Genomic DNA, 23,177 nt, shown 5'->3' with positions numbered 1-23,177 from the left:
TAGATCAGTCATAAATCTGAAAAAACAAAAAATGAAAAATCTTTAGATTGCACTGATTGAATGATAGCCTCTTTGATAATTAGAAGACAGATACTTAGAAACAAATTGTAACTCTTAAAAAATGTATAACACTTTGTGAACAGAATCTTCAACTTGCCAGGGATGCGGTACATTCATTATGCTGCTGCTTAAACTAAGGAGAGTACATAAATTATTCAGGGTGGGGCAAGACATTAATTTTTTTACAGTGCAAAAGAGATGATTCACAGAATAGAAGTGATTGGAATTTATTAATATATTTCCCCATTTAAAGTGAATAATTTAGTTCATCCTCCATGGATAAAGTACAGACATCAGAATAAAACTAACAGTTAAGAAATCTAGCTTTATTTCGTAAAGTCTGGGTGTGTTTAAAAAAAGAAACTTTGATGATATATGTTACAACGAATAATTTGATAATTGAAGGCATATTTAAGGTTTAATGATTTTTTTAATTTTTCTGTTAATAATGAATAAACCAGTGAAAAATTGTTCAGTTCAGATGCATAGTCTTTCATTTTGACTGCTTTCATTTATGTTCATAAATATGATAAAATCAGCTCTGTTTTATTTACCCCACCTGTTTCCTTTTCAATCCTAGATTTGAAATATTTCACTTGCTAGAGCATAAGTATAAATGATTTTGACCCTTCTCCAGGAATGTAGACAAGAATAATTAAAACATAGAAGTGGGGGCGGCAGACAAGATGGTGGAAGAGTAGGGGGACACGCTCGCCCTCTCCCACAAACACAACAAAAAAAGCACATCTACAAGATAAGTGACTCGCACAGAACAGCAACCAATCACTTGCAGAAGAACCTAAACTCCAACAAGAAGTTCGTGACATTACCAGGTAAAACAAGAGAAAAGAGGAGAGTGATAGAAGGTGAATCCGAGCTGGATGGGCACTACCGAAAGGGAACTGCGGAGGAGAAAGGGATCCTGCACCCTGGAAAGTCACCTACTCAGGGGAAAGATCAAACAAACTGGAGGAATCTCCAGATGCAGAGAAGAGTGCAGCAGTAAGTTGGAGTACTGAAAAGCCGATCAAGAACCGAACGGACCATCTGAACTATGGGCACAGTCACCAAAAATTGAGATGCCTGGGTGGCGGCTGGGCACCGAGACCTCGGCTCCGAAGGTTACTCCCTGAGAAAGGGCTGAGGGGGAGGGGCGGAGCGGAGACTGCTTGGGAGGTCTAGAAACCGGTCTGTCAAGTTTGACGGGGCAGAGACTGCCTGGGAGACTAGAAAACAAAGCTGTCGCAGAGGAAGGGAGCAATACTCTAGGGGCAGGGAAGTGGAAAGCCGCCTCAGAGGGAACCTGGGAGAAGAGCCTGGTCTGCGCCCATGCTGGGGAGGGGAGAGAAGAAGGGGTGGGTCCCCATAGAATACCCCCCACGCCGCAGCAAGCTTACAGGCCCACTAGCTAGCAGAAAGCTGTGCTTCCCAGTGCATCCCCTCCCCCCACCCCTGCCACCCCCTACGCACTCGCCGGACCTGGGGCTGCCTGCCATCCAGGAGGGCTGGCCTCAACAATTGACTGAAGCCTACCACCGCAGGGGCTGTCCCTGCACAGGCCTGCTTGCCCTTTGGAGGGACTACACCCCTGCAGAGCAGCACCAAACACCACCAGACCCCAAGAAAAGGCCTGCAGCCCAGAAAAGCTAGAACAAGCCTAGCCAGGCCATAAAAAGATCTGCCTAATTCTCGGATGGTCTTTCTGAGTAGGGCTGCCCTGGGGAGGAGCCTCATGGATTTTCAGCGGCCCAGCTAGCTGCCCAAGCCCTCAGGGGGTGCCGAGCTCTAGCGGATCAGCTGCATAGGACTGCCAGCTCTCTGCAGGACCCCCTGCACCCCAGAAAAGCTACAACAAGCCTGGCCAGGCCGTGAAAAGATCTCAGATGGTGTTTCTGAGTCAGGCTGCCCTGGGGAGGAGCCTTTTAGGTTTTCAGCGGCCCAGCTAGCTTCCAAAGCCCTCAAGGGGTGCTGCAGTCTTGGAGAACAGCTGCAAAGGACTGCCAGCTCTCTGCAGGACCCCCTACAGCCCAGAAAAGCTACAACAAGCTCGGCCAGACTGTGAAAAGATCTGCCTACAATCTCAGGCTGTCCTTCTGAGTTGGGCTGCCCTAGGGAAGAGCCTCTTATGTTCTCAGTGACCGGATAGCTGCTCCAGCCCACAGGGGGCCCTGCACTCCTGAGGAACAGCTGCCCAACACCAACAACCCCCTGAAAGAACCCCACAGCCTAAAAACACCAGAGCAAGCTCTGCCTGATAGAGTGAAATCAGCTACCATCGTGGTGTGGACATCCCAGTCCTGTCTGCCCTCAGGAAGTCCTCCTTTGCTTCAAAAAAACCCTGTTAGCCCCATCAACACTCCGGAAAAGCCACACTGCCTCAAAAAAACTGAACAACAACGCCAGCCCTCAGGAAAAATTCCATGGCAGTGACAGGCAAACACTGCCAGGTCACAGAGAGTACAACTCCCTCAGGAAAAAGAAAACAACAAGCAAGATGAAGAAGCTGAGAAACCACCCCCAGTCAAACCAACAGGAGAACTCACCTAAAACAGTCAACAATGAAACAGATCTCTGCAGTCTGACAGACCTGGAGTTCAAAAGAGAAATAGTGAAAATACTGAAGGAATTAAGAGAAGATATGAACAGTAATGAAGATACCCTCAGAAAGGAACTCGAAAATACAAGGAGGAGTCAGGATAAACTAGAACATTCACTTGCAGAGGTACAAACTGAACTAAGGGCAGTAAAAACCAGAATGAATAATGCAGAAGAACGAATCAGTGATGTGGAAGATAGAATAATGGAAATCACCCAATCAGGTCAGCAGACAGAAAACCAAATCAAAAAACAGGAAAGCAATATAAGAGACCTATGGGATAATATAAAGTGGGCCAATCTACACACAATAGGAATTCCAGAAGGAGTAGAGAAAGATAAGGGGATGGAAAATATATTTGAACAAATTATCACTGGAAACTTCCCAAATCTAAAGGATACTGAGTTCAAGATACAGGAAGCACAGAGGGCCCCAAACAAGTTGAACCCAAATAGACCCACACCAAGACACATTGTAATAAAAATGGCAAAAGTAAGTGATAAAGAGAGGATCCTAAAGGCAGCAAGCGAAAAGCAGAATGTTACCTACAAGGGAACCTCCATAAGATTATCAGCTGATTTCTCTACAGAAACACTACAGGCCAGGAGGGAATGGCAAGAGATATTTAAAGTGCTAAAAGGAAAAAAATATGCAACCTAGCATACTCTATCCAGCAAGAATATCATTTAAACTAGAAGGGGAAATAAAAATTTTTTCCATCAAACAAAAACTAAAAGAATACAGCAATACAAAACCCAGGCTAAAATAAATACTGAAAGGGCTTCTCTAAACCTAAAAGAAGGGAAGGAAAGGGAGGAAATAAGAAATGAAAAAAAAAAAGGAAGAGGAAGAACTAGGACTGAGGAAACTGCAATCAGAGAGCAGTCACTCAAATAAGCCAGCATACAGATTTAATCATGAACATGCTTCAAACAAAATAAAATTAAAAAGAAAAAAATACAAAAGTCATCAAAATCATAAAATATGGGCAAGGGATGTTAGGAAATAAATAACCCTTTTTGTTTGTTTGTTTGTATGTTTCTCGTCTTAATTTTAGTATAGTAATAAAGTGTTTGAACCTACAGGACCATCAGGCCAAAACACACAACTATAGGAAGGGGTTAGCATACTTAAAATAACAAGGCAACCACAAGCTAAAACCAAATATTGCATTCCCAATAAATGAAAAAAAAAAAAAAAACACTCAAGCAGATAATAACAGGAGACCATCCAACCAAAAAAAAAAAAAAAAAAGAAAGGAAGAATGGAGAACCATAGAATCAACGGGAACACGAGGTTCAAATGGCAATAAATAATCATCTATCAATTATCACCTTAAATGTCAATGGACTGAATGCCCCAATCAAAAGACACAGATTGGCTGAGTGGATAAAAAGGCAAAAACCTTCAATATGCTGCCTACAAGAAACTCACCTTAGGACAAAAGATACATATAGATTGAAAGTGAAAGGGTGGAGGAAAATATTTCACGCCAATAGACATGACAGAAAAGCAGGAGTCGCAACGCTCATATCAGACAAAATAGACTTTAAAACAAAAGACATAAAGAAAGACAAAGAAGGCCACTATTTAATGATTAAGGGATCCATCCAAGGAGAGGATGTTACTATCGTCAACATATATGCCCCAAATATAGGAGCACCCAGATACATACAACAAATATTAACAGACATAAAGGGAGATATTGATGAGAATACAATCATAGTAGGAGACCTAAAATACCCCCCTCACATCAATGGACAGATCCTCTAGACAGAAAACCAATAAAGCAACAGAGATCCTAAAGGAAACAATAGAAAAGTTAGACTTAATTGATATCTTCAGGACACTACATCCAAAAAAAGCAGAATACACATTCTTCTCAAATGCTCATGGAACATTCTCAAGAATCGACCACATATTGGGACACAAAGCGAATCTCAATAAATTTAGGAGCGTAGAAATTATCTCAAGTATCTTCTCTGACCACAATGCCATGAAATTAGAAATCAACCATGGGAAAAGCAAAGAGAAAAAACCTACTACATGGAGACTAAACAACATGCTATTAAAAAACCAATGGGTCAATGAGGAAATCAAGAAGGAAATTAAAAACTACCTTGAAACAAATGATAATGAAGACACAACCTCTCAAAACCTATGGGATGCTACGAAAGCAGTGCTCAGAGGGAAATTTATACCAATCCAGGCCTTTCTCAAAAAAGAAGAAAGATCCCAAATTGACAACTTAACCCTCTACCTAAACGAATTAGAAAAAGAAGAACAAAAAAGTCCTAAAGTCAGCAGAAGGAAGGAAATTATAAAGATCAAAGAATAAATCAATAAAATAGAGACTCAAAAAACAATAGAGAAAATTAATAAAACCAAGAGCTGGTTCTTTGAAAAGGTGAACAAAATTGACAAACCCCTGGCCAGACTCACTAGAAAGAGGAGAGAAAGAACCCAAATAACCAAAATTATAAATGAAAAAGGAGAAATCACAACGGATACAGCAGAAATACAAAAAAACATAAGAGAATACTATGAACAACTGTATGGCAACAAGTTTGACAATCTGGAAGAAATGGACAATTTTCTAGAATCTTACAGCTTGCCAAAACTGAATCAAGCAGAAACAGACCAACTGAACAGACTGATCACTAGAAATGAAATTGAAGAGGTCATAAAAACACTCCCTGCAAATAAAAGTCCAGGACCAGATGGCTTCACAGGTGAATTCTATCAAACATATAAGGAGGAATTGGTGCCCATCCTCCATAAACTCTTTCAAAAGGTTGAAGAAGAAGGAATACTCCCAAAGACATTCTATGATGCCACCATCACCCTCATTCCAAAACCAGGCAGAGATACCACCAAAAAAGAAAACTACCGCCCAATATTATTGATGCATATAGATGCAAAAATTCTCAACAAAATCTTAGCCAACTGAATCCAACAACATATCAAAAAAATTATACACCATGGCCAAGTACGGTTCATCCCAGGTTCACAAGGATGGTTCAACATACGCAAATCAATCAACACCATACACCACATTAACAAAAGTCAAAAATCATATGATCAACTCAATAGACGCAGAAAAAGCATTGAAGTACAACATCCATTCATGATCAAGACCCTTGCCAAAGTGGGTATAGAGGGAACATTCCTGAATATAATCAAAGCCAATTATGATAAACCCACAGCAAATATAATACTCAATGGGGAAAAACTGAAAGCCTCCTCACTCAAATCTGGAACAAGACAGGGATGCCCACTCTCACCACTGCTCTTCAACATAGTTTTGGAAATCCTAGCCACAGCAATCAGACAAACAAAAGAAAAAAAATGCATCCATATAGGAAGAGAGGAAATAAAACTGTCACTGTATGCAGATGACATGATACTATACATAGAAAACCCTAAAGACTCAACCCCAAAACTCCTTGAACTGATTAATAAATTCGGCACAGTAGCAGGATATAAGATTAACATTCAGAAGTCAGTTGCATTTCTGTATACCAGCAATGAAATATTAGAAAAGGAATACAAAAATACGAAACCTTTTAAAATTGCACCTCACAAAATCAAATACCTTGAATACACCTGACCAAGGAGGCAAAGGACCTATATGCCAAGAACTATAAAACTTTAATCAAAGAAATCAAAGAAGATGTAAAGAAATGGAAAGATATTCCATGTTCCTGGATTGGAAAAATCAATATTGCAAAAATGGCCATACTACCCAAAACAATCTACAGATTCAATGCAATCCCTATCAAATTAGCCACGACATTTTTTACAGAACTAGAACAAACAATCCAAACATTTATATGGAACAACAAAAGACCCAGAATCGCCAAAGCAATCCTGAGAAACAAAAACCAAACAGGAGGCATAACTCTCCCAGACTTCAAGAAATACTACAAAGCCACAGTCATCCAAACAGTGTGGTACTGGTATCAAAACAGACAGACAGACTAATGGAACAGAATAGAGAACCCAGAAATAAACCTTGACACCTAGGGTCAATTAATCTTTGACAAGGGAGGCAAGAACATAAAATGGGAAAAAGAAAGTCTATTCAGCAAGCATTGCTGGGAAACCTGGACAGCTGCATGCAAAGCAATGAAACTAGAACACACCCTCACACCATGCACAAAAATAAACTCCAAATGGCTGAAAGACTTAAATATACGACAGGACACCATCAAACTCCTAGAAGAAAACATAGGCAAAACACTCTCTGACATCAACATCATGAGTATTGTCTCAGGTCAGTCTCCCAAAGCAATAGAAATTAGAGCAAAAATAAACCCATGGGACCTCATCAAACTGAAAAGCTTTTGCACAGCAAAGGAAACCCAAAAGAAAACAAAAAGACAACTTTCAGAATGGGAGAAAATAGTTTCAAATGATACACCTGACAAGGGCTTAATCTCTAGAACATATAAACAACTTATACAACCCAACAGCAAAAAAGCCAATCAATCAATGGAAAAATGGGTAAAAGACCTGAATAGACATTTCTCCAAGGAAGATATACAGATGGCTAGCAAAGACATGAAAAAATGCTCAACATCATTGATTATAAGAGAAATGCAAATCAAAACTACCATGAGATACCACCTCACACCAGTCAGAATGGCCATCATTAATAAATCCACAAAGAACAAGTGCTGGAGGGGCTGTGGAGAAAAGGGAACCCTCCTGCACTGTTGGTGGGAATGTAAGCTGGTACAGCCACTATGGAGAACAGTTTGGAGATACCTTAGAAATCTATACATAGAACTTCCATATGACCCCGCAATCCCACTCTTGGGCATCTATCCGGACAAAACTCTACTTAAAAGAGACACATGCACCCGCATGTTCATTGCAGCACTATTCACAATAGCCAGGACATGGAAACAACCCAAATGTCCATCCACAGATGATCGGATTCGGAAGAAGTGATATATATACACAATGGAATACTACTCAGCCATAAAAAAGAATGACATAATGCCATTTGCGGCAACATGGATGGAACTAGAGACTCTCATACTGAGTGAAATGAGCCAGAAAGACAAAGACAAATACCATATGATATCACTCATAACTGGAATCTAATATCTAGCACAAATGAACATCTCCACAGAAAAGAAAATCATGGACTTGGAGAAAAGACTTGTGGCTGCCTGATGGGAGGGGGAGGGAGTGGGAGGGATGGGGAGCTTGGGCTTATCAGATACAACTTAGAATAGATTTTCCAGGAGATCCTGCTGAGTAGCATTGAGAACTTTGTCTAGACACTCATGTTGCAACAGAACAAAGGGTGGGGGGAAAAAATGTAATTGTAATGTATACATATAAGGATAACTTGATCCCCTTGCTGTAGAGTGGGAAAATAAATAAATAAATAAATAAAAACATAGAAGTGTAAATAATCAGTCAACCTGCTGATAGTTACATGTATTGATTAGAGAATTAATCAAAATGATATCATGGGAAGTGTGGTGCAGTCCTTTCTACGGAAATGCTACTTAGAGCTGGGAGTTGCTTAAATCTGAGTTGGCCTGTGACTCATTTGACCAATAGCATTTAGCGGAAATGATGTTCTGGGCCTAGGTTCTTTCAATATCTCTTGGAATTCTTCCCATGAAACACAAATGAGAAATACTGTAGAACCTACTAGAAGGTAAGAGATGTAAGAATGTCTTGCTAATGGTCCTAGACAAGATCATCCTAGATTGTCAGCCAGCTGACTTACAACTATGAGAAGGTCCAGTCTACATCAGTAGATATACAATCTGATGCACGTTGACTGCAAACGTGTAGCTGAGCCCAGTCAAGATCAGAAGATAGACTGAACCTACCACTAGCCTTATGAGCAACAATGAGAGCGTGAAGTTCAAGTCCCTGTAGGTGTGTGCCTGTGTCCTCACGTATGCAGACAAATGTATGATTATATATCATGTAAGCCTTACTATATGCAGGCTCTGCTTTCCTGAGACATTCTGCCTGATAATGGACACTGATTTTCTCACAATTAAGCCATTAAAAACTGCAATTTAGGTAAATGGAGTGGTTATCTCCACTCTAAATATATACAATACCCCCAAAACTCAAACTACCACCATGCATGGTGTCTCTGAAAGCCATAAATCCAGGTACTATGTAGATAAGGAATATTTAAGAGACTCAAGTACTGCTTAGGAGATTACCATCAGAAAGATGAACTATTTGGGCCAGAATGTACCTGACTCTTTTACCAACTCAGTGTCCTGGCATGAGAGAGATAAATGAGTCCTTGCCCTTTTTGTGAACTCCTCAGCTTAAACAGTTATTTAGTGCTGATCAAAAAACCTCTGGGACACACACTGTGAATATTGAGTTGGTTTATTTTTCCTAACTATTTCCAAAATGAGACCTCTACGCATTGCACACACACCTTTCCCTAAAACTTAAAGTTCACACTATTTGCACAAATGCCCTGAATCTTAGGAATATAGCTGTGTGTACATGCTATAGTTGACCAGGTAAATTCTGAAATGCTTACATGTATTAGAAAATTAAGAATGCTGCTGAAGTTCCCTTGTGGTGTAGAAGGCAGAGGATCCAGCATTGTCACTGAGGTGGCTTAGGTCACTGCTGTGGCACAGGTTCGATCCCTGGCCCAGGAACTTGCATATGCTGAGAATGCAGATTAAAAAATAAATAAAGAATGCTGTCAAGTGCTCACTTCAGCAGCACATATAGTAAAAGTGGAATGATAAAGAGAAGATTAGCATGGCCCCTGGGCAAGTATGACATGCAAATTCATGAAGGCTTCCATATTTTTCCATGACCAAATCTATTCCTTCCCAGGTTCACAAGGATGGTTCAACATATGTAAATCAATTAATGTCATACACTACATTAAAAAAAGAAAAGTCAAAAACTACATGATCATCTCAATAAATGTATAAAAAGCATTTGACAAAATCCAATATCCATTTATGATAAAAATTCTTACCAAAGTGGGTATAGAGGGAACATATCTTAACATAATAAAAGCCATTTATAACAAACCCACAGCCAATATAATTTACTAAACACAGAAAAGCTGAAAGCCTTCTTTCAAAAATCTGGAACAAGACAAGAATGCCCATTTGCACCACTTTTATTCAACATAGTCTTGGAAGTCCTAGCCACAGCAATCAAACAAACAAAAGAAATAAAACACATCCAAATTGGAAGAGAAGAGGTAAAAAAGTCACTATATGCATATGACATGATACCATATATAGAAAACCCTAAGGACTCCATACAAAAACCACTCAAACTGATCAATGAATTCAGCATAGTAGCAGGATACAAGATTAATATTCATAAATTGGTTGTATTTCTGCATACTAACAGTGAAATATTAGAAAACGAATATAAAAAAAATACCTTTTAAAACTGCACCCTAGGGAGTTCCCATTGTGGCTCAGTGGTTAACGAATCCAACTAGAAACCATGAGGTTGCAGGCTCCATCCCTGGCCTTGCTCAGTGGGTGAAAGATCTGGCGTTGCCATGAGCTGTGGTATAGGTTGCAGATGTGGCTCGGATCCTGCATTGTTGTAGATCTGGCATAGGCTGGCAGCTACAGCTCTGATTAGACCTCTAGCCTGGGAACTTCCATATGCCGCCAGAGCAGCCCAAGAAATCACAAAAAAAAAAAAAAAAAAAAAATGCAGCCTAAAAAATTAAATACCTAGGAATAAAACAGACCAAGGAGGGGAAAGACTTATATTCTGAGAACTATGAAATATTATCAAGGAAATTAAAGAGAACTATGAAATATTATTAAGGAAAATTCTGAGAACTATGAAATATTATCAAGGAAATTAAAGAGAATTCAAAGAAATTGAATTATATTGCATGCTCCTGGATTGGAAGAATTAAAATCATTAAAGTGGCCACACTAACCAAAGTAATCCCTATTAAATTACCCATGACATTTTTCACAGAACAAGAACAAACAATCCAAAAATTTATATGGAATCAAAAAAGACCCAGAATTACCAAAGCAATCCTGAGGGAAAAAGAAAGAAAAAAAACAAGCAGAAGGCATAACTCTCCCAGATTCCAAACAGTACTACAAAGCTACAGTTATCAAGGCAGTGTGGTACTGATACAAAAACAAACATACAGAATGGATGGAACAGAATAGAGAGCCCAGAAATAAATCCAGATATTAGTCAATTAATCTTTGACAAAGAAGGCAAGAATATAAAATGGGCAAAAGAAAAGTTTCTTCAGCAAGTGAGGCTGGGAAAACTGAACAGCTGCATGTAAATCAATGAAACTAGAACACACCCTCAACACCAAGCACAAAAATAAACTCAAAATGGCTTAAAGACTTAAACATACAACTCCTAGAAAAGAACATAGACAAAACACTCTCTGACATCAACTGCACAAATGTTTTCTTAGTTCATTGTCCCAAGGTGATAGAAATAAAACCAAAAATAAACCAATGGGACCAAATGAAACATAAAAGCTTTTGCACAGCAAAAGAAATCATTTAAAAAAAAAATGAAAAGACAACTTATGGAATGGGAGAAAATAGTTTCAAATGATGCAACTGCCAAGTGCTTAATCTCCAAAATATACAATCAACTCATACAACTCAACAGCAAACAAACAAACAAACCCACAGCCAATATAATTTGTTCAATGGAGAAAAGCTGAAAGCCTTCCTGCTAAAATCTGGAACAAGACCTTTGGAGTCTGAAGCTAACTCTTGGTGTTCAGTGTCAGAACCGTATTTACTGCAACCTGTTGAAGTAGAAACAGAATACTATATGTATATTTCTGGTGACAAATATGTATCTTTAGCTGAGATCTCTCTCCTGAGCTCCATGTGTGCTAGCCATCGCCTGCATTTCTCCTTAAAACTGAACTCATCATTTCCCTTTCTATCCACACTTATTCTCCCTCTGTTGTTCCTATAGTAGTAAATATTCACTCAATTTCCCAAACCAGAAATGAGCTGGGAATTGATCCCTCTTCCTTGTACACCCCACATAGCCAATCATTTACTTCTCTTAACTCTAGTTCAGGTAACCCACACTAGTCTTCATATGGTCTCTTATGCTCTTGCTCTTTCTTCAGGGATGCCATATTTTTCCTTCAAAGGGTTTCATTTGTCTTCAAAATAAATTATAAACTTTCATATATTCCTGCATATACATATGTATGCATGTATGTACATATATTAGTGTGTGTATGTATATACATATATATATTTATAAACACACACACACACACACACAAAGACTATTCTTTTCCTGAGCCTCATCACTACCCTCATCACACACCACTTTTAGGATATCTTTAATTTGTAGCAAAAACAGCACCTCAGCAATCAGATATGTTACAAGATACCAGTTCCCTAACCCTATATTTGTATCCCTTCTTTTTTTAAAGATCAAAAAGATTTTTAAGAGAAATATAATGACCTCGCCTCTCTTCCATCAAAGGCCTCTGCTTTAGTTAGACCACTCTTCAACTTTCCGTAGTGATCACTTAAATACATCACAAACTCCTCTTGCACTTCCTCTACCTGGCATAATATCAGCTTACTTCTACAATCTCGACTTGACCATCTCATCTTCTGGGGTCCCTTCATAGACCTAAGACTTATTTGAAATCTACAGTCAGGATATGTTTCTAACATATCCATAATACTGTATACTGTTTTAAAATTCGTCTAAATGCATTACTGAATTCATGTCTTTCTGATACAGTAACCTCAGCAAGGGCTCAGGGGGTGCTTGTTTAAAATGCCCTAAGCTCTTAGAAATCTGTCACTCAAATTTAGGCAAATCATTGATTGATACATTGTAATTGTTCTTCCCAGAGTACCTGAAACCCATGAATTTGTTATTCAGAAGTATAATGCTTATTATGTACACATGCAAACATGCATTTCAACTAGAAATACTCTTTAGGTAGGGCCTCCTTTTATTCTTTTATTGACGACATGGCAAAGATTCTGGCTTCCTGATTTTTTTCCTGTGTTGCGCATACTTAAAAAGCAGGAGAAAATTAGAGAATATTTGTCAAACCTCATGCCTGCTTATCAGCAGTACCTCAGGTACTTTAAGTGGAAAAGAGGAGAAACATTCACAGAAATAAAATCAGTGAATTCTTGCATTTACTATTTGTAGCAGCAGTGAAATCAAATGTATTTAAGAGGCAAAACAGTAAACTAATAGCACCTCTTATTCAGGATAGTTAGCCAAGTGCTCAATTCTCACTTTCTACAGCATTATATGAACCCATTCTGTATCTCACTTCTTAAAATACAATACACAAAATAATCACGGCTGTTATTTATTAAAAGTTTATTCCATTAGAAGTACATTTCATGAATTATTTCATTCCAAAGACCCAATAAAAACTATGGAATAGATTATTAGTCAATAAATGTTTAGAGAACATCTACTATAGGCAGTAAATATTCTAGTTGATGAGTCAATAGCAAACATTAGATTAGATAGAAAAATACAACCTCTGTTAGAATTTGCATGTTATCATGGGAAAGAGACAATAACAAAATGAATAATTACTTACTGTCTTAGAAGCTGGTAAGGGCTATAGAGAAACATAAAGCTGATGACGGCTTTTGGAGAGTGGTTGTGATAAAGATTCTCTCCTTGACCAAACTCTACTTAGGCTCCTCTGAACTTTCTTCTCAAATAGATTCTGACTTTCAGATTTCCATGTTCATATCTGCATTGCCAAATTTTAGCAAAAATCCTGCTAAACCAGTTTAACCAGAATCCCCTAATCTGTTTCCTCGACCTCTGCCTTCCCCAGATAATGTCTGATTACTCTGGCCTGCCTTCAGTAAGAAGCCTGGTAAGTAGGGTTAGCCAGAATCCCTCCTCCCTTTGATGGCTCCTCTTAGTCATTGTCTATATAAAGGGCTAGAAAGATCATAATACATTCCAATATGAAGCAAAAAATTGTTGATTTTATTTTTTACATTATCATCTTATCATTTTATTATTAGTGAAGAAAATTGAAAGGTTTTTTGATTTTGTTATATTGGTTTGAAATGCTTAGTGAAATAGCACCAGATCAACTATTTATCTATCTATCTATTATGTACTGACTATGATCTTTCCACTTTGTGTTCCCTTGCCTTTAGCCACTTTACACTGCCTGGACTTTCATGTGTCCATTTTCTGTTGTTCTATACACAAAAATTAGAACTGGGGTGATCAATTCATAGCCCCTGCCAGGTTTACACTCTAGACAATCTATTGGATTTTTGAGAATGTAAATTAAAGTTCTTTTAGGCAAATATAGTATATAATATAGCATATACTCAATATAGCCTTCAAATAGTGGATGCAAGTAATTTTGACAATGAAAGATAAGAGACAAGTTTAAGGAGATAAATACATACAATGGAAGAAAATAAGTCATTTGGGTAGCAGACAGCAACAGTTGAAATAGCAAGACTGCAACCCAAATTTCTCCCCCAAATTCCAGGCTCATACATTTCTACTCCAAACCCACTTAAATATTAAAAACAAAACAAAAAAACAGGAGTTCTCCTGTGGCACAATGGGTTAAGGATCCAGCATTGCCAGTGCAGTGGCTTGATTCGCTGTTGTGGAGTGAATTTAATCCCTGACCTAGGAACTTCCACAAGCCACGGGCCGGGCAAAAAAACAAAAACAAAAACAAAACCTTGAAACTTCTCAAATTTACTATTTTCACCAAACTTAGTTCTTCCCAGCTTTCCATTTTTCAGGAGAGAATAATTTCATCCTTCTCATTGCTAAGGCCAAAATATTTGTACACATAATTGACTTCAGCACCTCACATGCAATTTGTCAGAAAATCTCTCTTTCAACATATGTCCAAAATCTGAGCAATAGTCCATGTCCAGTGTCACTAACCTAGTCCGAGTCTTAAACCATTTTTCACTAGGATTGTTTCAACATCAAATGATCGTGCTGCTTCCATTATTGCTCACAATCTTCACCACCAGTCTGTGTAAGCACAGTCAGCAGAGAAATCCTCTTAACAACATGTCTATTCCGTGAAATTCTAATAAATACAACATATGCTTCCCTCACATATGTACCAGTTGACTTTAAAGTTTACATAGAAAAATTAGTATGAAACAATAGAAAACTCTCAAAGTTGAGCTATGAAGGTACTATAGATTTGTTGGATAGCAAAACCCATGATAAACTATTCTTATGACTATAAACCCAAGGAATAGTTCAGTCCATAAATGTTCCCAAATAGAGAGAGAAATGTTCACATATAAGTAAGGTGGGATCTCGAACAGTTAAGTAAAAAATGGACCTTTCATTAAATGATGTTGGCAGAACTGTATAGTCATTTTTCAAAAGAATACTGATATAATCAAATACATAAAACACTTCTAGAATAAACATCAAATTGATGTTACCTAAATGTAAAAAAATGAAATTATACAATCAATAAACAAAACCATGTGTAGATTCCCTTTAATCTGGGTGCAGGAGAAGACTTTCTAAACTGTAAATAAAAATATGGATACATTAATAGACTAATACATTTGCAACTAATATACTAGAAAAAGAGCCCATCTCACAAATATATAAATATTTTAAAATCACTTAATTGAGGTATGACTAGAATAAAAAACTATACATATTTGATGTATGCAACTTGATGCATGGGGGATAAGCATACATCCATGAAATCATCACTATAATCTTTGCTCTAAATATATCTGTCACCTTCCAAAGTTTCTTCCTATCCTCTTTATTGTTGTTTTTATGTGTGACACTATTACAATATAAGATGTACACTCTTAGCAAGTTTTTAAGTATACCATACAGTATGATTAACTACAGGCTCTCTGCTCTATCTCCAGGACTTGCCCATCTTGCAAATCGAAAATCTGTACCCTTTGACTAATATTTTCCAGGTTCCCCCAGCCCCACCCCATTCCATGGCAACCATCTTTCTACTCCCTCCTTCTATGGGTTTGACTGTTTAAGATTCTCTATGTTATTGTAACCTGACAATATTTGCCCTTCTGTGTCCAACTTATCTTATTTAAGATAATGTCCTCCAGGTTCATCCTTGTTGTTACAAATGACAAATTTTCCTCCCTTTTCAAGACTGAATAATATTTAATTTATGTATAATACCACATTTTCTTGAATACTGAGAACAAATACGAAACACATAATTGAAAATGTGCAAAAGCTGCAAGCATACACACATCACATGCATAAGGTGAATAGGATACATGCACACACACACTCAGATTTAAAAGCATTTCTTGAAAATTTGAAAGTGTTCCATACTCAAAACAAAAGAAATAAAAATTAAAACCCTACTGAGATACCATTTATCATCTCTTTATGACAAAGTTTAAAAGCCTAACAGTATACTCTATTGCAAGCTATAGAGTAACAGGCACTCTGATGCATAGTTACTGTGTTTACAAATATGTAAAACTCCTATGTGTAGAACGTGACAATATCTTTAAAAAACCCTATTATGGAGTTCCCGTCGTGGCGCAGTGGTTAACGAATCCGACTAGGAACCATGAGGTTGCGGGTTCGGTCCCTGCCCTTGCTCAGTGGGTTAATGATCTGGCGTTGCCGTGAGCTGTGGTGTAGTTTGCAGACGCGGCTCGGATCCCGCGTTGCTGTGGCTCTGGCGTAGGCCGGTTGCTACAGCTCCGATTCAACCCCTAGCCTGGGAACCTCCATATGCCGTGGGAGCGGCCCAAGAAATAGCAACAACAACAACAACAACAACAACAACAACAAAAGACAAAAAGACAAAAAAAAACAAACAAACAACAACAAAAAAAAACCCTATTGTTTTACATTTATACTTTACACTTAGCAATTCTGTTTAAAGGAATTCACATTGAATTTATACCTCCAAAAGTATAAACATATGTAAATATATTCATTGTAGCATTATTTGAAACACTAAAATATCAGAAACGCACAAATCTACTTACAAACTTAGCCAAGAAGACTGATCAAAAACTATGGTATGTATAGCCATAGAATACTACAAAGCTGCAAAATAGAATGGAACAACTTTTATGATAAGGAATGATTTCCAGGACAAATTTTTATCTTAGAAAAAACATACAATTAGATAGAGAGATAGAAAGATAGAGAGATAGATAATTGATAAACTACTGGTACATATTGTTAAGGAAATAAGAAAATGAGACATATGAGCATGTATGTGTGATCTTCTTTCTGAAAAAAAGAAATTAAAATCATAAACACAAACCAATTAAATCACTGATAAAAATAGCAATGTGATAATAGTTACAGAGAATGGAATGACACCTTAAAACTTGAACATTTAATTATTTCCAAAGTTAAATAAAACATTAAATTCAAAATATATAAAATGGGAGGGGGAAAATTAAATTTCAATACAAGTAGAGAAAAAAACTACATCAAATTTATAATATGCAGATAATCCATACACCTCTCCACACAAAGAGAATTATTCCAAAAAACTTTGTATACTGTATTTTGATTGTGCTTCCTCTATTGTCTACAGCATATAGTCTTAAGGACTAGAAAAGAAAAAGAATCTTGGGATTGGTTAATAGTATGAAGCAATTTCAATGTTATTTTGTACACATTGTAAAAGAAAATAAAATGCCTTGATATTCTTGGAAACTCAGATTCTCAGTATAAGAAAAGGGACCTATAAATATCAGTATGAGTAAAGTGAGAAAAACACTCAACTTTGGTGTTGGGAAGGTTGGAGTTGAAAGTATAATGAGAAATGATGAAAAGAGAGATGTTTAGATGGCACAGGCCACCAACAAGGCTAGAAGAGGTGCCAGACTAATAATGAGCATGACTGGATCCCAGTCCAGTCACAGTTTTGTAAACTGCTTGTAGCTTCTTTAATAAATCAGTGATTTCAGGAGTTCCTGTGGTGGCTCAGTGGTTAACGAATCCAACTAGGAACGATGAGGTTGCGGGTTTGATTCCTGGCCTTGCTCAGTGGGTTAAGGATCCGGCGTTGCTGTGAGCTGTGGTGCAGGTTGCAGACGCGGCTCGGATCCCTCGTGGCTGCCGCTGTGACATAGGCTGGCAGCTACAGCTCCGATTCGAGATTCGACCCCTAGCATGGGAACCTCCATATGCCATGGGAGTGGCCCAAGAAATGGCAAAAAGACAAAAAAAAAAAAAACAAAAATCAGTGATTTCAGGTCTGGAGAATAAAAAATAACAACTAAGCCTCCAATAATTTTGTGTGTCAAAAATCAAGGATGTTCTCAAAAGCTCATGGACACATATCAAAAAAACCCTTTGAGTTCTGCCAGTGGAAGCATTGTGAGCTGGCAGCTGTTCCCTTTCGGAAATCCTTGCCTCAGGGTCTTCTTAGCTGTGAATTCTGCTCCTAGGGCTCTACCCATCTACCCACTGGCTTGTTCTAGGCTGGGTTCCAACGTTCTCTCTTGGATAGGCTTATCATATTCAAATTTTCCATGTCCCAGCTCTCGTGATCCTTCTCAGCAAGCTTTAATATTATGAAATTTAATTAACTATCCTGATTTGTCTCCCCCTTAGAATAGAGACAATTAACACAGGTAATTTTTTGCCTGTCTTATACGTTATTACCCATTATTCACGAGACCTGGCCCAGTGCCTAGTGCCTGGCCTAAAACATACTCTCAGTTAATATCTCTTTTTGAATAAGCTTATGGACTCCTAAATCTACATTTTGTCTCTACATTATAGCCACTTCTCTAAATATGGTCATCTGTAATATGAAATAGAAACTTATTTCAGAAAGCAAATCCCCTGTGCACAGTTTGATGTTCCAAGTTATTTTTAATGTTTCCTTCTTTCATCACTTACTTCTAATAGGTAATCAAATTTCATCAATCCCTCCCTCCAAATGTCTGTAAATGTGTCATTTTTTATACTTGCTAACTCCCACCACCTCAGTTCTGGAACTCATCATCTCACACCTGGATTACTGAAATAGCCTCTCTTCTGGCAACGGTACACAAGTCATCTTCTGAATCATTCCCTCCTAAATGAGTGTTTAAATTCTCTAAATAACAACTTTCAAAATGTGACTTCCAAACTCAAAAATTATCAATGAGTCTCTATCTACTTATGAGCTAATATTTTCAGTATAGCTTTCAAAGCTCTAAGGAGTTTATTTCTACTTATATTCATCTCTTACCCTGGACTCATTCTACACCCTTTACCCTGAATGAGTATTGCATTTTATTTTACTTGACTAGGATTTTGTCTTCCAAATGACCAGAAGAAAAACTAAAAGGAGATACTCTACCAGTAGACCCCAATTATCATAAGGGTCTGGAATTACTTTTACAGAGTAAGAAGAGTCTGAAAAAAAAGAAATCACTTCCAAACTTCTAAACCTGCTTTATTGGGGGATTATAATGCACACATTATCAGGAATTAGGATGATCATATCAAGGACAGGGTGAGAAACCATACAAAAACACAGTATTAAGTGAATGTCTTTCTTATCTCACAGCATCACATAAGAAGCTGAATCAAATATTCCCCAGGACCATCTATCTTGAAAAGAAAGATGGAGGCATTTATTCATAAGCATCCATTTCTAGTTCTTCCACAATTCTCCCCAGAATAAACTCCTTTGTACATCTGGACTGCACAGGACTGAGAAACGTACTGTCATATTGCATTCATATGAAGTTGATTGTGACCCCCACAAAACTGGATGTTGCAGGTAGAGGGAAACAGACAGGTGAGACCAAGAGAATCGTAGTAGTGAAAAAGCAGTATCAGATATGATCTCCACTTGCCCTGCTCAGATGTGTTCCATCCCTCCACTAAATCTAGTTTATATCTGAGGCAAATAGGTCTGATGTATCTATCTCCATCATCTTTAAAGACTTATTGCAAGAAAGCTAGGGAAACAAGTGATCATCTTTATTGCTATAGATTTTGCCAAGTCTGTAATTGATATACAACCTCTCTCTCAGACTTTAATGACACTGTGGCTGACTGGATTAAATGTCTTTTGTGGTATAATCTAGGACTTAATTCCAGAGAGTTCTGAGGACATGATTGCTTTTTATTTTGAGAATGAAGTTGCTGTAATTTCAAGATATCTGTTGCTTGTGAGAACAGAGCATCAAAAAATCAAAATTAAATCCACTGGTTCAAGATAGCCCCTAATCTGTTACAAAAAAAAAAAAAAAGACCTTTATGTCATTCTGTCGGTAGAGTATATTCCCTTTTTTCAGTTTTCAAAGTTTTATTGAAGTATAGTTGATTTGCAATGTTGTGATAATTTCTGCTCCCCAACGAAGTGAAGCAGTTATACATGTACACACATCTGGTTTTTTTTTCAGATTCTTTTCTATGTAGATTATCACAGAATATTGGTTGGAGTTCTCTCTGCTATAGAGCAGGTCCCTGTTGGCCAGTCATTCCATATATCACAGTGTGCATATCTTCTCTCTCTCTTTTTTTTATTTTAACCTCGCCTTAGTCATTCATTAGAATGAGGCACCCAAAGTGATCCGGTGAAAGCTCAAGCTCAGGAGAACCTAACAGTGTTCCTTGGTGGAAGATAGCCAATCTCACAGGACCTCATATTTTGTAAATGCTAAAGGTGCAATAACGATAAGCTACTTTTGGTTTCCTGAAGCTGTTTTTAATAGCTGCTGGAATGACTACACTATATACTGCCTGTTGGTTCAGCATCTGGAGGGGAGACAGAATCCTTGCAGAGATTTTCTGTGAACCATTGCCTCAGCCAAGCTGTTTGAATGCTATTTGAGCATTCTGTTAGCCTGGAGGCTTCCGGTGAGGTTTTAAAGAATTATAGTGTGAAAGCACATTCTTTCATAGCAGAGCATGGTGCTACTTTATGCAGGGTTGGAAGGAGCAACCTTCAGGGATTAGTGGCCTTTCACAGGTAGAAGCAGGATGATGTCAGTTGTGGAGGCTTAGTTAACTGGCTCAGTGATAGGTGAGCACTGAGAGTCATGTTTATTGGGGTGATTTCTTTCCTGTTTGGATGACTTTCAAGAGCAAAAGGCTGCTGTTTTGCTTGGTAGTTATTCAGAAGCCTGTTCACTGTGGCAAACAGCCATTGTGTATTGTTCATTTATTTTGTTTTGGTGGGAAGAAGATATATGAATTGAACGTGCATATGATGGACATTCTTTTAATCTTTTAATATTGGCTGGTGGTTCTAAATTCTTACTCCACCCTTCACTCCTTGGATGTGGTTTTGAATCTTTCTTTTTTGAATGTGGGAGTTAGGTCCATTTCATGGATTTCTACTGATGCTTCTTACAAAATTGTTAATGAAGGGCTTTATAAGCCACGTTAAGGTGTTTTCACTTTTATCCTTTAATTAATAGGGAAATGCCGTAGAGTTCTATATATGAACTAGATGTGGGATTACATTTCATAATTTTCCAGGCTGAATGCAGAGCAGAAAACACTTTGTCAGCTGGTAAACACAGACAGCAAAGAAAGATAGACTATGTTTTAGATATTAATAAAGAGAAGATGGTGAACAGACTTGCAGAGTGAAATTCAAGAAATTTCAGGAAAGAAGAGTGAATTTAAGAAATGTTTCAGCTGGGAAAATGATGATGGCAGCAACTGTAGTCTACGTGCATGGAGCCAACCTGCCTCACTTAGCAGGAGCAGAAGAGAAGGGAATGATCCTTCCCATAGCCGTTTTGCTAGGGAGCTTCTTGCTAGCTGTTACCTCTCAGATGAGCCTCCAAGCTATAAAACTGGAGTAGGGAGGTGGAGAGAATCTCCATTATTTTCACAGCAAGATACATCCAACTTTCCCCCAAAAGTTTGGAGAAGTTTGGGTATTTGAAAGGTTGGGTACTTTACCCTTCTTTCCTGAGTGGTCCTCAAACTTGGACATGGGTGAGTTTGGGCACACAATTACCATTACTGGTGGAAGGATAATGACAACAGGCCCCAGGAATGACCCTCGTTTTATCTCCTTTGTAAAGTGATGCACTTGCACCCATGTGCCAAACCACCTCTTTCCTAATCTCCTCCTCCCCAGTCTGGCCTCCGGTCTGGGTGAACTCCTCTACACACCCACAGTGGGCTGAGGAGGTCCCAGTGCGTAAGTTCAGAGCACTATATAAAACGGAGTGTGCTTTCTGTCGTGCCTTCTACTTCTCTTGGCCTCAGACAAGGTTGTCTCCTCTGGTTGGCAGGACAGTGGGGGAGGAAACACACGGAGGTGATTTTGTGGAGGTGATTAAAAGAGGGAGATACAGAGAGATAGTAATCTCAAAGGAAAAAGGAGGAGCAAAGAATTTTTTAAAAAAGTTTTCCCCTCTAAAAATTGAAACAAACAAAATATTTCAGGTTTATTACTAATGGGATTTCACAGTTGGTTAAGGATACTAATGGGCCAAATTAAAATTAGCTGGTTTTTGTCTCCAGAAATTGGGTGAATCAGATTAGAAAAGCAGAAAGAAGAAAGAGTTGAGCAATGGCTGAAGGGAGCAGCAAGAAAGTAAGTTGAGTTTTGGACATTACAGTAGTCATAGTCATTACTGCCATGACAAATTACCATGAAATGAGTGACTTAAAATAACACAAATTTATGATCTCACGCTTCTGTAGGGAACAATCCCTAGTTGGCTGGACCAGTTTCTCTGCGCCACATTTCACAAAGCCAAAAGCAAGATGTCAGCCAGCTAAGTCTTTATAGGGAGGTATTGGAAAGCATCTGCTTCCAAGCTTGTTTAGGAAGCTGGTCAAATTCCGCCTCTTGCAGTTTGAATGACTTATGTCCCCATTTCCGAAATGACTGTCAGTCACCTAGGGAATAGTCTTTCTAGAAGTTGCCTGCATTCTTTCTCACATTTTCTGTGTGACAGCCCTACAGCAATAGAGGCAAATCCTTCTCACCCATTCATATCTTCTTCAACAACCCTTCTACCAAATATCTGGACTGACTCCTCTGTCTTCCCCTTCTGCATTTAAGGATGCATGTGATTACCTGGACACACTCAGAGAGTCTAGGGTAATCCTCCTATTTTAAGATCAGGTACAAGCTTTTAACTCATTTCTTATCTAGCAGGGCTCTCTGGGAAGAAGAATAACTTCAAGATAATGTTCTAGTAAGCATGCTAAAGATTATCCTTCCTAGAAAAGATACTAATCTTATTTACCATCAGAAAGACAATGAAGGTCCTTAGTAATAAAATATTTTAGCAACTTTTTCCTTTCTTGTATTACTTATTGTAAAAAAAAAATACGGCTTGTGGATTTATGGAAATATGTTTCTTGAAATGGCTCCTTTGCATAACCATTATCTCTTCACATATCGCCTATAAAGTACCTCATTTTTTAAGTCAAAAGCTAAGCATATTTGAATATGGGAGAAAAGGGGCAATTTTGGGAGCTGTATCTGTATGATCTAATCTCTTTAATAAGAGAATGGTTCATTTGTGCCTGGTGTTTGTATCCATTCAACAATTTAAAAAAG

The 23,177-nt window shown here is 38.1% G+C and overlaps 1 long non-coding RNA gene and 1 other non-coding gene across 2 annotated transcripts in view; one reads left to right on the top strand and one right to left on the bottom strand.

Annotated features, from left to right (window-relative positions):
• Positions 1–13,423, bottom strand: part of LOC146395475 (uncharacterized) — a 45,595-nt gene extending 32,172 nt beyond the window's left edge. The window contains exon 1 of the long non-coding RNA XR_014831065.1: positions 13,245–13,423. This is a non-coding gene — a long non-coding RNA (uncharacterized LOC146395475). The remainder of the gene's footprint in view (positions 1–13,244) is intronic.
• LOC146395476 (U6 spliceosomal RNA) lies at positions 9,373–9,479 on the top strand. Its single transcript, XR_014831648.1, has one exon. It is a non-coding gene; the product is annotated as a U6 spliceosomal RNA (small nuclear RNA).
• Positions 13,424–23,177: the final 9,754 nt, after the last annotated feature.

This window comes from Sus scrofa, chromosome 16 (assembly GCF_054392235.1).
Source record: "Sus scrofa isolate SSC_HxYL_T2T_F1_AM1 chromosome 16, Sscrofa_HxYL_maternal_Yorkshire_Landrace_v2.0, whole genome shotgun sequence".
Lineage (NCBI taxonomy): Eukaryota > Metazoa > Chordata > Mammalia > Artiodactyla > Suidae > Sus > Sus scrofa.
The sequence above is the reverse complement of the archived record's forward strand: the minus strand, read 5'-3'. Positions and strand labels throughout refer to the sequence as shown.